Below are 8,014 nucleotides of genomic sequence, written 5' to 3'. Positions count from 1 at the left end.
AATATGGAAGCTTGATGATAGATACATATGTTTTGTATTGGGATTTTTGATGAATTTGAGTAATTTGGGCTAATTGTGAAAATGAGATTTTTAGGGACTAAAATGTGAAATAAATGAAATGTGTGAGCTTGTATGAGCTAAGTGAATATTCAACCTAATATGTGTAGAAGGGAAATTTGTGTATTTTGTGATTTTATGAATTAGGGACTAAAGTGATAAAATGTGAAAATGTGAGGACCAATTTGTAAAATGCCCTAAATATGTGTATATGTATTGAATTGAATGATTTGTTGAACAATAGGGTTAATTTTGAATACATATAGATCAAGAAAAGAGGAATTCAGATTTAGATCGAGGAAAATCGAAGATTATCGAGTAAACAATCCGAATCGTCAATTCTGAGTATGAGCTAAGTTCGTACGTGATAAATGATGCTACAATTTATGTTTTAATGTTTTGATAATATATAAATTGTATATATTTGAGCTTGGTTTGAACATGATGATAAATCGACTATGTTCGCACTAAGGGTGCGATTCAAACAGTTTCGGCTATAAATAGCACTAAGTGTGCGAGTTGGAATAGCTTTGGCTGTATAAGGCACTAAGTGTGCAATACCGAGATAACTTCAGTTAGTTGAGATGGCACTAAGTGTGCGAGATCTTTATAGTTTCGGTTAATCATTAATGCACAAAGTGTGTGAATTCCTAAAGCATGGAAAGACTTCTGAATGAATTAATGTATTTGAACAAGATGTGAGAATGAAATGAATAAATACGAGAAAGTTCAGGTATGTTCGATACCTATGTGATAGATGATACTATGTGTATGAAGCTTTATGAATTCGTATGAACATATTAAATGAGATGGAATAGAATTGATGGATGCATTGTGATCTACTAAGTGTTTATTAGTTGATGTTTTGTATTATATAAACTATTGATTATTTACGGTACAAACTTACTAAGCTCTAAAGCTTATTGTATGAAATGTTCTCTGTTTTACAGTGTTATAAAGCTAGCTCAGATCTGGGGATCGTCAGCGACATCAGTCACACTATCGGATATCTATTGTGGTACCATTTTGAGAGTTGTATATATGGTATATGGAATGTATAGGCTAATATCATTTTGATATGTTTTGTGTTGTGAATATTAGCCATGAGTTTTGGCTTGCAGATGTTGATATGTATTGTCTCTTAAGTTGGCCTAAATGGTGTGTTTGCTAAATAAGTTATATGATGTATATATTACTTATATGATGGTTTAATTGTGAAATGTTGAGTAGTAAATTGGATGGTGTTTCAATGGCATGGAATATGTATGAATTGGTTGATTTGGTTACATATAAATGCATGCAAATGATGCAAAAATGTTGTGGATTTGGTGTGATTGAGATAGGTAGGAAATGTGGCTTAAACCAAGCCTAATTTCACCCCACACGGTTGAGCACACAGGCGTGTGTCTCGACTGTGTGTCTGCTATAACTTAGTTATACAAGTCAGTCTCGAGCATGGCCTAGACACACGGGCGTGTCTGGTGGCCGTGTGAGGCACGCAGCCTTGGCACATGGGCGTGTGTGGCCATTTCGAAGGGTACACAGGCTAGACACATGGGCGTGTGGTTGGCCATGTGATCTAAGTTAGTTTCGATCATGGCCAAGGCACACAGGCGTTTCTTAAGGTCGTGTGGTGAAGTCAGTATGTATACCCTGTTTTGCCACACCTAGACATATGGGCATGTCTAATGCCGTGTGAGGCACACGGCCTATTCACACGGCCGTGTGACCTTTATAACTTTGAAAAATGTTTAAGTTTCAAAAATTTTGTATGAGTTCAGTTTAGTCCCGACCCCTTTCTAAAGCATGATTAAGGTCTCGTTGACCTTCGTAAAGGACTCTATAATGATGTGTGACCTTGATGCTATGATGTTTGCGAAATGAATGCAAAATGTTTAGATGTGTCCGATAATGCCTCTTTACCCTAGTCCTGCGACGGATACAGGTTAGGGGTTTTACAAAAAGGACCTAAAGTGATTTCCAAACTCATAAAAGATCGAGTTGCCATAGAATGTTTTTCCGAATCTTATTTAGCATGTTGATAATAAATTGAGTTTAATTAAATTAATTGTCTTAGTTTATTTATGTTATAATTGTTGCAAATTGTGTTTAATTTTGCTAAAATTTATTTCATTCATATAGTTTGCATACTTAGGATAATTTGCATTAGGGATCATTGCATTTAGTTTAATATATTTTAATCATCACTTCTCAACCATATTGTGTTTTTCTTTACCAAATTGTTAAGGGTAATTTTACAATCAAGTGATTTAACACAAATACAATCCCTGTAGAGACGATAACTCGATACTTACTTATTACTTAATAACGACTTTCTACACTTGCACAAACCTACACGTTACAAGTTTTTGGCGTCGTTGCCGGGGATTGTTAACTGTTGCTATAGTCATTTTTGTGTGAAATTAGTTACTTCCAATTTGGTTTATTTCTAGCATTACTAACTTGTTCTTTTTAATTTTGTGATTTTCTTTTCAGGTGTTTATGAGCATAGATTGAATTATTGATTTACTTTCTGTAGACCCTGAAATTGAGCGAACTTTCAGACAAAGAAGACGTGAACGAACAGCTCAAAGACAAGTCGAGATGGACCTTGGAAATTAGAATCAAGACCAAGGTAATGAAGCCGATCATGAAAATCAAAGGTCATCTTGCCAAACTTGTTTTGGAAAGACCACAAGTTAGCTTACCTAACAACATTGAAACTAACAGAAAGGAGAAAATCCACGTAATCGCTATTCGAAACATGGAAGGGTTAGTCGAGGTGAAAAAAAAGTCGAAGCTAGAAGCTGTTGTGAAAAGTGATAAAGTTGAGTAGAGTAAGAAAGAGTATAAGTCGGTAATTAACGACTACAAACCACGAGTTCCAAATCTAGTAGCATTGAAAAGAGACCACTTAAAAGAATAATATGGTTAATTTCTTGAACTCTTAAAAAAATTGCACATTAACTTACCATTTGTTGAAGCCCTTTCACAAATGCCAAAGTATGTAAATTTTTTAAAGGAGCTATTAATAAATAAAAGGAAGTTGGACGACTTGTCGACTGTGGAGCTCAATGCAGTTTGCTCGGCCATTCTCCAAAACGAACTACCCAAAAAACTTAAATATCTAGGGAGTTTTACTATTCCTTATCTCAGTGGTAGTTTAAATGTTGAAAAAGCTTTGGTTGATTTTGGGGATAGTATAAATGTCATGCCTTATAAGATGTTCAAACAACTTGGTCTTGGGGAACCCAAACCCACTAGGATGTGTATTCAATTAATGGATAGATCAATTAGATATCCTAGGTGTATTATTAAGGATGTACTTGTGAAAGTTGATAAATTTATATTCACTGTTGATTTTGTTGCATTGGACATGGATGAGGATATTGAGGTACCTATGATATTAGGTCGACCCTTTTTAGTCACTGCTAGAACTGTTATTGATGTGAGTACTAGTGAACTTGTGCTTTGTGTAGGTGATGAAAAGATTACTCTTCAAGCACATGATTTTGTGAGAATCCTTAGTGAGTGAGATGATACTAATTGTTCTGTTAATGTTAATAATAATGTGGCTCAACGTTCTTTGCAGGAAATCCCTCATGAAAACATTTTGGAGCCAGATTTTATTTAAAGTGATAGAACTCGAGGGACAAGTGAAGAGCGAATGGTGCAGCTTGATGAACTAAATGAATGGCGAATGAAAGTTGATGAGAAATCGAGAAAGCAAAAGGAAGTAACAAAGCAACGCCATGATGTGCATGTAAAGAGAATGAACCGATTCAAAGTTGGGACAAAATGCTATTAGACAAATTGAATCCACAAATTCTTCCTCAAGAGTTTAATTCAAGAGGGTCTGAACTATGTGTGGTAGAAACCATTTTTCCATTCGGTACAACTGAGGTAACACATCTTAAATAAGACACATTCAAGATAAAATGTGATTGTCTCAAACCTTATTTTGGTGGTGAAACTAATAACTAGGGGTGAGTATTCGATCGAATCGAGTCAAATCGAGTAAAAAATTTTCGAGTTAGTTGAGTTGACAAATCCTATTTTAGCAACCGAACTCAATTTGAATTTTTTCGAATTGAATCGAATCGAGTCAAAAAATTTCAAGTCAAATCGAGTCGAGTTAACGAATCCTATTATTTATACTTAATGTTGTGTTTAGATGGACCGATTTTTAACTAGTAGATGAAGTCCAAGATTATTTAACTACATGAATAATATAATGATTTAGTCTTTTAACTTAATAAGTAAACATTTATCAAAACGACTTAGTTTACATTTTAACTTAATTATTTTGAATTTTAACTTTTAATAAAGTAAACATTTATCAAAACTACGTAGTTTTGTCTTTTCTTATTCGGATTTTCGAATAACTTGAATTGTGTAATTCATATTCGAGTTAAACCGAAAAACTTAATTTTTTATTCGAGTTGATCCGAATAACTTGATTAACTCAAATAACTCGAACTATTTAATTCAAAATTTAAATTTTTTATCGAGTTTTTCAAATCGAATCGGATTTTGCTCACCCCTACTAATAACGAAAGATAGGAGCTTCAGCTCCAAGATTCGCCTTAACCGTTAACTTGAAAAGGGAAGTCGATCTTAGACTCTAAATAAGCGCTTATCGGGAGGCAACCCGAGTGTTTTTATTTTTTTAGTTTACTTTCATTTTTTTTGAAACAAAAACAAAAAAAAAACCAATATATATACTATAGTTTTTTTTATCACATTTAAAAAAATGAAAAAAAATTGAAAAGAAAAAACTGAAAAATAGAAAAAAAATTACACAAAAAAATTGAAAAATGACTTTTGAAAAAAAATTGATTTTTTTTGAAAAAAATAAGTAATCCACATGTCTTGGGGGTGATCCACACGACCGTGTGGTACACACGGACTGGACACATGGGTGTGTCTCAGGTCGTGTGCATAATGGAGCTAATTTTTTCAATTGTAATTTGACTCACACGGACATGGAGAGTTACACGGGCTGGAGATATAACCGTGTGAGACACACGACCTAACACATGAGCGTGTAGTAGACTGTATTTTTTACACAGACTCACATACGGGCGTATAATAAAGCGTGTGGCTCACATGGGCTTACATATAGGCGTAAGAGAAGCGAACGATCATGGTACATAGGCGTGTCCCAGACCGCGTGGAGACTAGAACTTTTTTTTTTATGCTTTAAATGGCACACAGGTTGAGTGTTGGTAGGCCACACGGCTATGTTGCCCATATGGCCATGTAGCCTAGTTCAAGGCTAGAGTTTCCTTCTTTTTGTCTTCTATTTTTCATTCTTATTCTTATATTATTATTATTTTTTCTTCTTTGTCCTTCACAAGCCACTGCTTACCAACCCCCCCAAAAAACCCTAGCTGCAGACCACTTCATCGTCGCGCCATACCAGCCACCGGTCTCTTACCCTTTTGGATCTCTTCCCTCGTCGCTCTATTTCTTTCGCTGCCCAAAACCCCCTTTTTTCGTCCACTGCTCTGCGTGATCCCCTCCCTCCATCTTCCTTAATTGACTTCCCTTTCCGTCGATCTCCCTCTCCCCCTCGCTGGTTTGTGCACGCCACCTTCGTTCAAAGCCCACGCCTAGGCATTCTTATCCCTTTTCCGATCTCAACCACCATACACACACACACACACCATTCCCTTCTCCGTTGCTTTTTGACCACATCCCCGTCTCCTCTACCACTTTCCACCATCATTCATACCCCAGATCTACCTTCAATCACCACTGTTCATGCCGACCACCGCACTTCAATGCCGTTTGTCCCTATCGCCGCTTATGCCACCGTGGTAAACAACCCAAGTTTGTGTCCCCTCCATTCCTATTTTTGTATTTTAGTTCATTATTATTATTTATTATTTATTATTTATTATTAGTAGTTTATTATTATTTTGACTATTATGTATTTAATTTCTTTCATTCTGTTTTGCTATAGTAGGTTTTGTTTTTAATTGTAGCTAATAGTTTTAGTATTATTCTTTAGTTAGTTTTGTTTAATGTGGTGGTTGTGATTGGCTTTTGTGTAGGTGTATATTCTAACAGGTGTCGCTATTTCACCGTTTCTGGATATTGTACATTCGAATACTGTCAATACTGAATTTGTTTTTTTATAGGATAGGTGGCAATGTTATTACTTACTTGTCCTGCTGGAATTTTCTACATATTTTTTGTTCCCTTGCCTTGCGAACCTATCTCGTTTCTCCCCCCTGTCACTGAGTCACCTTAAGGCTGCTTCTGTTGTTACTCTTGAGGATCTTTCTGAACGGTTTAATCGTTTCTAGCAGCAATGCTTTGATTGGTTAGATAGCATTGACTGGGCTTTGCATTAGATTCGCCTGCACCTCCATATCTCTCATCCTGATCATGCGCCTCGCGACCCCGACACCTCTCACAACGCCGATCACTTACCTGATTTCATTTTATCGACTTTAGTTATTTTTATTTTCGGTTCTACTTTTATTTATTTTATTTGTGAGACTTTTATTTTATTTTTATTATGAACTTTTATTTTATTTTTATTATTTTGATCGTTGTTTTTGTTTGAGTTGGTAATCTCTTTATCTTTTTATTTATTTTTGTTTATCATCTTATTAGTTTGCTCCGAATCATACACTTCATTTAGAATTGCCCACAATTTCGATTTTCACTCTTTTGGCGATTTCATTCCAGTTGAGGGCAGTTTTAGTTCTCTCTATCCCTTATGATATTGTGCTTATTATGTGATCAAAATTGTTTGTACATTAAGGGCAATGTACATCTTCAATGCGGGGAGGAATTTATATGTTTATGTGATATAGCCCCTGAATTATTGTTTGTGTTTAAGTAATTTTCTAGAACCTAACATTGAAGTAATTTATTTTAAGTTGGAGTTTTTATTGATTCAATTCTGGAATAATTTTTGGAATTTTTTTTTTACATTGTGTGATTTATACTTTAAGATACGAGAGAGTCAAGCATGATAAGTTATTTTTTAGAAATTATAATTTTAGGTTGTCTCCTTGAACTAAAAAATTACTTTAAAATTTTAAATTTGCAAGTTTGACATCAAAACCATAATTTTCTGTGAGCTTTTGAGTCTATAAAGTATGTTTTTTATTTCGTGCTTATTTTATTTTTGGTTGAGAGTATGTCAACTTGATTTGTTGTTCTAGAATTTCCTTCGGTTATGCATGTCGAGATCACATCATTGATTTGATATACTGAAATAATAGAAATACTTAGGATTTAACTCACTTAACCTGTAAAAAGCTTACCTATTGAATTAAACCTTAGTAGGCCCCATTGATCTTAACATATTTTTAATCTGTTTTTATTAACCCATAACCCATATGTATGTTGTAAAATTATCCTTTTTATTAACTCTCTTTTTGTCGAGATTTGATTTGGTTGGTTGCCTAACAATGTTTAATTTTTTGAATTGCTAAATTTTATTTTTGTTCTCAAAAAAATGAAAAAAATAAAAAAGAAAAAAAATTGATTGAGCTTGAATTGTTAGTTGCATATTCTGTTAAAAACTCGTTTTTATTCTTGATTAGTCTTGGTGATGTAAATTATGCTAATTCAACAACTGATTGTTTTTCTAGTTTGGTAACTTATCAACTCGATCCCGATTATAACTAACTTTTCTGGCCTTTTCCATATGCTTAACCTAAACCCCATTACAACCTTTTAAATACCTTTTAATTGGTATGTCATCTCATTTTATAGTGGTGGAAGCAAGCTTATGGTAATAGCATTTATTGTTCGACTATTGAGTGCCTAATATTTGATTTTCAAGCAAGCTTATGGTAATGGCATTTCTCGTTCGACTATTGAGTGCCTAATATTTTAACCTTAAACACTTTGATTGCTTTAAGTAATCTTGAGTGAGAATGTAAATTCTTGTTGATTTTTAAATTTAAGATAATTATTTAAATAAGAGGAG

General features: G+C 34.1%; 1 long non-coding RNA gene across 2 annotated transcripts; it reads left to right on the top strand.

Annotated features, from left to right (window-relative positions):
• The first annotated feature begins 5,180 nt into the window (after positions 1–5,180).
• LOC108458270 (uncharacterized) lies at positions 5,181–6,642 on the top strand. Of its 2 annotated transcripts, none has more exons than XR_001867266.2 (2): positions 5,181–5,879; positions 6,117–6,642. It is a non-coding gene; the product is annotated as an uncharacterized LOC108458270 (long non-coding RNA). The 2 variants fall into 2 exon arrangements; XR_001867265.2 differs by having other exon boundaries at positions 5,181–5,892.
• The last annotated feature ends 1,372 nt before the right edge of the window (positions 6,643–8,014 follow it).

Source organism: Gossypium arboreum, chromosome 8 (genome assembly GCF_025698485.1).
Source record: "Gossypium arboreum isolate Shixiya-1 chromosome 8, ASM2569848v2, whole genome shotgun sequence".
Classification (NCBI taxonomy): domain Eukaryota; kingdom Viridiplantae; phylum Streptophyta; class Magnoliopsida; order Malvales; family Malvaceae; genus Gossypium; species Gossypium arboreum.
The sequence above is the reverse complement of the archived record's forward strand: the minus strand, read 5'-3'. Positions and strand labels throughout refer to the sequence as shown.